Here is an 8,830-nt window from a genome sequence, read left to right on the forward strand (position 1 = left end):
GAAAAAAAGATGTATCCTAGAGACCTGGACCGGGAGTAAAATAATAAAAAGTGATATTATTCTAACCAGGTATGATTACATCTAAGTCTACTTTCTCAGGAGGAAACTGAGCTGGACAAGAGGAAAGTAGCCAAGCATGGGAGCAAGAGGTAAGTATCTAGCCAAGCATAATTTATCCTATTTCTGTTTCTAACCATTTTCAGCTCACTGGTGCCAAATGGTAAGCACAGATCTTTAAAACACCTTTCCTCAAAATGGTTCTCAACAAATCCAGTTCTAGTTGTGAATTTCAGTGAAACAGAAAGGATTGACCTCTTTTTAGAGTTCTCTCCCTTTTGGTGCTTATTGCAAAATGTAACAACAGAATGTGTAGATTCAACCACTATCAACTTTACCATCAAGGATATTTTTTTAGCCTCCTAGATCTTATTTGTCAGCCAACGTCTTTATCATGTTTAGGGTGTGTAGCAACCCTGTTCAAAAGCTGAATGGAGAATGTTAAACCGAAGGCGAAAACACAAGTATAGAAATTAATTCATCTGTCAAGTAGTACTGGTTTAAACATTTTAAACTTCCTTTTGCAACTGAATTTGACTTCCTTATTGTGATGTATTTTTTTTCTATTATCCATTGTGAATTGATTGGAATGTGAAAAGTGGGCATTACAAACCAAAATTGCGAGTCATACTGAGTTGCTAAAACTATGCCTACGTAGGTGTTTCTTAACATCCAGTAATCCATGTGACCTTTACGTGATGTCAGCAGAAAGTTATTTCAGAGGAAGAGAAAGTTACTACATTTTGATTAAAAGCTATGAAGCTGTAATTTGCACAATGAATCGTCCAACATAAACCCAAACGTGCATTAAGGATGTAAATGGGTCTATTTTGAGTTTGTGATGACTTTAAATTTTGATTTAACAGAAACATATGTTCAGCCAAATAGCATACTTTCATCATAATAAACTGCGGGGAGTATACTAAAGAAAGAGATTCGTCACTCTTCAGGGAAAAAACCACAGACTAATTTATGGCCTCAATTTGATGCCATTGTATTACATTGAGTAATAATGTTCATAATAAAACAATGACAAATAGATTTGTATTTTGGCTTGTAGAAACCCTCTGCAAACAAAACCACTTAGACTTTTGACTCACTAAAGGGAGTTGGACTTTTTTTGGTTGTTGACATTGGAGACATCCAACACCATCATCTTCGGATTTATCCCATTTGCTGTTTGACTGACACTAAAAGCTGTGGGAGGAATAGCTGAATAGGCCTGTCTCCGCTTAAACACATAAAACTCTGCTTGTGTGCTAATCCACCATGCTCTGCACCACAGCTTAATATTCCTTCATAGTTACTTATCAGCATTTTCCAGAATTCAGACCCAAAAATGAAATAACACTTCCCTTTGGCCTCAACTTTTGCACCAGTCAGACAACATCTGCAAAGGATCACAAAGCAGGCATCCAGAGGACAAACAGTTTTGTCACTGTCCTAACAGATAAATATTGTAACAGCTGCACTTTAACACCACTAGCATTCTGAAAATTGCATTCATGAATGCATGCTTAATTGTTTTGGGCAAAATGGTCACACTACAGTGTGAATGCATGCTGGCAGGGTCATGTGCCATTCAGGATTTAATTGAGGTCGAAAAGTGGAAGTGATTTTTGTAGCAAGGAAGAAGAGTTCATTTAACTGAAATAAAAATTCATACTCTAATTTTAAACTAGAACAGTGAAGGCTATATGGATATGTTTGAAATACTGCTAATAGAAATTTGAAAGTAGTATATATATATCATCATAGTTTATATATTTTATGGAAGTTAATTTAATCAATTTCTAGTTTCTAAATTATATGAGATGAACCTGATTTTTTTTTAATCAGTTAAGTACTTAAAATTTAAGGCAGATGTGGTACATGTTTTGTGTGTGTTTTGCCCCTCTTGTGACTCCATTGCCCTTATATGGTCCTTCCTGTTCCTGTCCTTGTTGTGTGAATTGTTTCCAGCCATGTTTATTATTTTTTTCCCAGGTGTTTCCCATAGATGTCCGTGTATTTATAGTGTGTTCTGTCTCCAATTCCTCATCTGCTGTTATACGTTATTCTGTTCTCCCGATGTCTCCAGTCCCGTAATCCCCAGCGTGCTATTAATAAAACTCTTTTGACTTATTTACTCCTTGCCTCCTCACTTCTTTGTTCCTGTGTTCCTAGTGAGTTGTGACAGGTAGCAACTGAAGTTTTAATTTTTTAACTTGAAGCAGGCTGATTGTTTTTTTTATTTATTTATTTATTTTAATAGTGCACCTGGCTTTTCTGTTTTAATGTCATAAAGTATGCATTTCTCAAGTTTTTAGGACTCTTACCACTTGCTCTCCTGTTAATCTCACGGTCTCCTGCACAAGCCTGTCAGTCATATCCCACTGAGCATGAACTGAAGATGTCTGCTCACCAACTGACAACCATAGTGCATTCAAGGTATTCATTTTATCACTTTCATGGGTTATCTGGGAATCATTGGTGATAACTTTAGTCAGGTTAGATGCAATATTTAATGTGGATGAAAATGAGGCTGTTAATGGTCAGACAATGGCACACACCGAAAGGGCAGAGATCCTGCAATTTTTGCCAGCTCATATTTTCCGGAAAGGCGTTTCATCAGCTGAACAATTGGTATGTTGTTATAAAAAAAACATTAAACTCTGCACTTCTGTCCTTCACAGCCTCTTTTTCATCCTGTCGAAACTTAAATATGGCATCACCCTGAGTAAGATCTACGTTCTCAGCAATGCAAATCCATCTACTCTGGTGCTACTTATAATTTTGGGTCTGCATTTCTTTTAGAAAGAAAAAAAAAGTGCATTTTATATAGGCAGAGTTATATCTGGCTGCTGGCTCCTTCCTTTTTAGGAGAGCGTGGTCTGGAAGCTGTTCATGGTTGTGCAGGTTTTAATGAACTCGTACTCTTACGTAAGCACTGTTGCAGATCTTGGCTTCTCATTGTGCAGTTGAGTAAGAATCTGTTCATCATGTTGAAAGATCAGATATGTCCACTTTGATTCAGTGAAACAGGAGAAATTAAAGTAGATACAGCAGCATTACAAGTTAAAGAAGTGAGTGAGAACTGTTAACAGACTTTCAAAATAACAAGATGCTAATTCATGAAGACAGTCTCTCAGGCCTTGTTGATTTTTTTTCCCACTTTCTAGCATCTAAAATGTATTTGATCATTCATTAGAGACCAAGCAATCAGCTAAACAACTGAGAACTATCATTAGCAATTATAAACTGTATCAGTCAGGAAAGCTGCTTGCACTCAGAGCAAGATCTTTTTTTTTTTTTTTTTTATGCTTACTGACATACTCAACCTAAAAGCAGTTTGCTTTCTAACTCCTAGTTTTCACCTTTGTCTTCACAGGTCTCTTTACACTGGATCTGCACTGCAGCATGCTTGCATCATCAATGTGAGTACCACCAAGTGAAAGCACTGTTGGTAGTAGACCCCTTGGTTTCGAGGTTTTGCCATTTCCCCAATCACTCTTATATATTGCTTTATGACCTTTTTAATTAAAACTTTATCTGCTAGTGTTAGACCGTGTTGCTTTAAAAATATTATTTTCTAAACATAATATTTTTGCCTTGTAAAATTATAAATTATATTAACATTTATTACTTGTATTAGTATTTTGTCATTTAAAGAATTCTTATGCCATCAATAATTTATTTGCATTTAAATACATTTGCAATGAATTTAAGCAAAATAAAGTAAAAACGGTAAAATTCTGAAATAATTGCTATTTACATTGTAAAGTTTTCTATTTAAATGCATATTAAAATGTAGTTTATTCCTGTTATGGCAAAGGTATATTTTAAGCATCATTCCAGTCTTCAGTGTCACATGTTCTTTCAGAAATCATGCTGATTTGGTGCTCAAGGAACTTTTTGTTATCAACAGTTGTGCTGCATCTTATTTTTGTGAAAACTTTGTCTTAAAGTTTGAGATCTTTGTGTGTTAAGAGTCAACTTGGTTGGCAGCCAATTCCAATGCAAGACATCCACATAAGAAGAGCTGGGGTGCCTAATTTCTGCAGAAATGTTCTCTGAGTCACCAAAGATTATTGTTAACATGTCCAGTCTAAGAATTCTGATGCCATTTTATAGAAAATCATTCATTTGAGCCATGCTTGCTTCAGTAGTAACTGTCTAGACTGAGGTACATCTCTTCATAGACTAAACCAACTCAAGAAATTAGAAAGCCAATAGATAAGTTCGATAAAGTGTAGAAATCATGTGTTTAGTATGGTGGAGATTATTTAATTATTCTGTGTGTCCAAAGACGATCTATTCTGTGTGATTTAAGACGATCAGTGATTAAGTGTTTCTTTTGCACAGTACTAAGAATAAAGGGCAGATTCATTTGAATGTTATGAAATCTATGAATTTGCCTTTATTTGTTGGAACACTTTCATTTGTAGGTGGAAATTGTGAGCCAGGTCACTGACATGAGGATGACATTGTCATACTATTACTAGTGCTTTACAGTGACATTAGTAACAAGTTAACAGGCTTGCTGAACTGGATGATTATTGTTTGCCTCATGTTCCTCTAATCATACATAGCATTTATTTCATGCTCTAAGTCTAACACAATGACTGTTTTTGATTTTAATTTTGATTAGGGTGACAGTATAAAATTGTAACTAATTTACACTAAACAAATCTTTAAAATACTAGTGATGAACATGGGCATTTAATTAAATATTTTGCATTGAGATTCATAATGAACACAGGGATGTTTGTGCAGGTAAATTAAACCAGTTCATTCACATGAACTTATTCATTATAATAATCTCAGTCATTGCGCATTGAGGAAAAAGTACCCAGAACTGTATAACATGTCGATTTCCAGTTCTGCCTAGTACAAAGATGCAAGTCAGCACTGGAAAAACAAACATATGATTATTGAACTTAAAAATGACCATTATCCACACCTTCACAAACAGACAGGTTGACAGATCCATATTAACTTGTTTAAATGGTCTCCTCATGTTTGTGTACTGACTAGATGGTTAAAGAGTGTCGAGATCTCAGTTTGTTGGTACCAGCCAGTGAATGTCCAGGGTGCCAAATCCTTCAGCCACGGTCTGAACAGCAATTGGATTGTTGTTTTAGGATGTGTCCACAAGCTTATCTAATCTGATTGACTGAGATAAAGTAAAGCAAACAGCTCTGACCGTGTCAGAGTGGAAAATCTCATTCTGTCAAATCAATCGTGACTTTATTCAAGAGAGCATCTAGAGATCTTGTTAATTACACTGAAAAGATGCCTCCACATCTATTGTGTTTTTCTTTTACATTCCTGTCATTGAAATAAACAGGCCTCCCGTTTATCCATAGACATTGCCTGCTGCTAAGTACCATGCATGCACTTGATTTAATTAGAGACGACGCACATGGTAAATACAACCGACTGGTTTGGCTGGTTCATATACGCCACAGTTCGCATACAGGTAATGGGTGAATCTGTATAGCGTGGTACGTTATAGTGTTACTGCTCAATGAGCTGATGTCTTGAGAAATTTGACAGTCATCATGACATTCTATTACATTGTTTACTTTAAGTTTTCAAGTTCAAATGGCTAATTGCTTACTGTATCTTAAATTGATATCTTACAGTAAAGTTTGCAAGTTCAAGCTGAATTTATTAAGGGGTTTAAAGGTGGAGATAAATAATCTCTCGATAGTCTAACAGTGTTCACAGTAAGTGCATTTAATACGTTTTGTTTGCATAAACTAATAATCATAATTTTGTACATAGTAGGAATGTGCTTAATTCTTGATGTATCATATTGGTATGTAGTTTGTGAATATTCAATATGAATTTAATAAATCCTTAATATGAATATGTATTGTTTTTGTTATTTAAAATGATCACTTTATTTTCATAAGGCACGTTTTCATTAATGCAGTTTTCGTACCATAATTAAAGAAAAAAAAAAAGCATTTCATCTCAGACACTTAATCTCTAGTAAGTGATTTAGAGCCAACCCTAACCAAAATGTCTGTGGATTATAAATAAAGACTGTAGAAAATCAATTTTTAACTTTTGACAAAGGCACAATATGTAAGATTTTCGTAAGAAAATATCCAAAAACCACTTGCACATTGTTATATATTTCATTACGTTATCCCAAAAGTTCCCGAGGATTTGAAAATCCAGAGAAATTCCAGTTTTAAATAATGGCTCGTCCCAGTTCATTGTCGCCTATCAGTTACGTAATATCCCCGCTAAAGGTTTCCGCTTGTAAAAACTATGGCAACACTTTATGGTAACACAGTTAAACTACATCCATTACGGCAGTCGCGAATAAAATGAAAAAGTGTTGACTGCAGCATTAAATTTAGATCTGCTCAATGTTGCACCATTAATCTTTTTCTGCGTTTTTACAGCGTTGCGCATTATAACCAATCACACATGACTCAGAGGCGTTTAGATGAGTCATCACTGAAACACTGGAGTATTGTTCAGTGTGCAAGCTCTCTAAAGTATTTTCTCATCATAAACAACAAAGTGCAGATGTATGTAACTTGTAACTGTATGTAACTGTATATAAGTAGGAGATTCATTCATCAAACAGTGTATAGACAGCTTTACTGATTATAAGTGGAGTTTTTTGAGAGTGCTTAAACTCGCGCCAGACTGAATTCAGGCATACTGTTCTTTGACAATGTAACATTAAATGTTCTTTGCTCGCTTTCTCTATATAATTTTATTCGCTGTTTGAATAACTTTTGGAAGGTACAGATAATAAAAAAAATAATTATAATTGCATCCGTGAACATGATTCGGACATTTCTGAATGGTGAAAATGACATCTCCCTTTGTTTCCCTCTCCTTTATAGCATCATCAAGCTTCACCTTCACCTGTTATTGTTTTGAAAATGCGACCTCTAGCAGCGAAAACTTACATATTGTGCCTTTAAATGTCTTTTTCTAAAACGGCAAAACTGACACTGCTTTATCTTCATCTTTTGCAGTAGTGGTCACTGCAGTACGTTGCTTTGTCAACTGCATGAACGGTTGGAGCACATTTTTGGCGGAGATCAGACATGAGGTGCTTTGAAGTCTAGGAAAGCTCTTCTGAAAAAATGTCAGTAATGTTAATTTGAACTTGAACTGGTCTCTCACGTGCACAGATCTTTAAATATGCCCCAACAGCTTGAAAATGCAATAGTGGTTCAGGCATGATGCAGGATTGTTGTCACAATTACAAGCCTGTGTGTGTGTGTGTGTGTTAGATTGAGTCTGAATCAGAAAGATTCACTCCATGCCAAATGCCTCCTCCACACTATGATAAAACCTGGAATTAGCAGAGCAAATTTTCAGTCCAGTTATAACAGTGCACCAATGTCCACCCCAGTTCATAATTTTTTTTTCCCATACACTCTTTGAAATAAAGGGGTTACACGCTATTTTAAGGTGCCCTTGTTACAGTGTAATTATACATTTAAGTACTGAGTAATATTAATTAACTAAATGTACTTACTATATAGTAAGGGTTATGATTAGGATTTGTCTTAGGGTTACTTGTATGTAATTATGCATAAATAATTGTTATAATAGTAAGTACATATATAAGTACATGGGAGATTGTTCACATCTCAGCTGAGGTAATGATTTCTTGCCTTTTTTTATTAAAGATATTTAAACTGATACAAAATTGACTCAATTACAGTCACAAAAGAAGGTCAAATAAACTACAAAAGAATCAAGTGTGTTCCCTGGAAACTTGTCCAAGGTACGAAGAAAAACTCTTTTTGCCTTTAGACTGATTTCTACTAAACAGAAACCTTGCCTGCAGAAGAGCTTGTCCGGCTCTTATTTAATATAAGAAAATTGCACCGAATAAACAGAGCCACTACAAACTCCTCTGCTTTGCTGAACCCTCTGAACCTGTCCCACTGTACAGGGGTTCAGTTCAGAAGCAATAAAGGGTCCTGCAAACAAAAGGAGCCCTGTGAAGCAGTTAATTTCCTGTTGTTGCTCCTTGATCCTCACCTTGAACATTTGCCAGCGTGTGGATTCAGAGAGATGAGGTGGCAGATATTGAGTTACTAGATGCCCCGGGACAGTTTCAAGAGGTGTGTTCCGAAAAAATCATTCATTTCAAATCTAAATCTGTTCCTTTAAGTATCCTCAATGTTGTTCAAGCTCCCGTCTCTGGTATGTTCTGTGGTTCTGGACAGGACGTTGCAGTGAAGGAAAGCTCGCCAAGGTGATGTTCAGATACTTTCATACTAGTTTTTCATCATATTAGTTTGTAATGTATTTGGTTACCATAACAAAAAAACTTCACATGCTTGCTGCTGCTCCCTGACATCCACTCAGTGCAAATATTGTCTCAAGTGAGCAAGCTAAGAGAAATGGCCAAACAAAAATGTGTTTTCAATGATGAGCTGAAAGCATCTTTCTTCACAAAACTTGGGACATTTCATTTGAGGTTTTGCTGTCACTATAAATGGTAACGTTCTGAAAATTGCAGGTCATATTCGGACACCTAAATGCAATATGTTTTTTTTAATGTTGTTTGGAAGTACATTCACAGTATTTCCCTTTGATCGTGTTCTAATTTTGTGAAAACCAAATCAAACAGGGAAAATGGTTGAAATACTAACCTGTTAAATAAAACATCTTGGTAGCACTTTATTTTAAGGAGTTCTTGTTACACGTTACAATGCACTTGCTATTATTATAACAATTAATTATGTATGATAACTAACTCAGCTCTCCGTGCCCACCTCCGTCTGTCAGTGGATCAACA

At 35.5% G+C, this 8,830-nt stretch overlaps 1 long non-coding RNA gene across 3 annotated transcripts; it reads left to right on the forward strand.

The window, feature by feature from the left end:
* Positions 1–1,691: 1,691 nt before the first annotated feature.
* LOC122138388 lies at positions 1,692–5,713 on the forward strand. Of its 3 annotated transcripts, none has more exons than XR_006155524.1 (4): positions 1,692–2,236; positions 2,360–2,487; positions 3,428–3,473; positions 5,074–5,713. It is a non-coding gene; the product is annotated as an uncharacterized LOC122138388 (long non-coding RNA). The 3 variants fall into 3 exon arrangements; XR_006155526.1 differs by having other exon boundaries at positions 2,367–2,487; XR_006155525.1 differs by lacking the exon at positions 5,074–5,713 and adding an exon at positions 4,027–5,051.
* Positions 5,714–8,830: the final 3,117 nt, after the last annotated feature.

The sequence above is a fragment of the Cyprinus carpio genome, chromosome B9 (assembly GCF_018340385.1).
Source record: "Cyprinus carpio isolate SPL01 chromosome B9, ASM1834038v1, whole genome shotgun sequence".
Taxonomy (NCBI): Eukaryota; Metazoa; Chordata; class Actinopteri; order Cypriniformes; family Cyprinidae; genus Cyprinus; species Cyprinus carpio.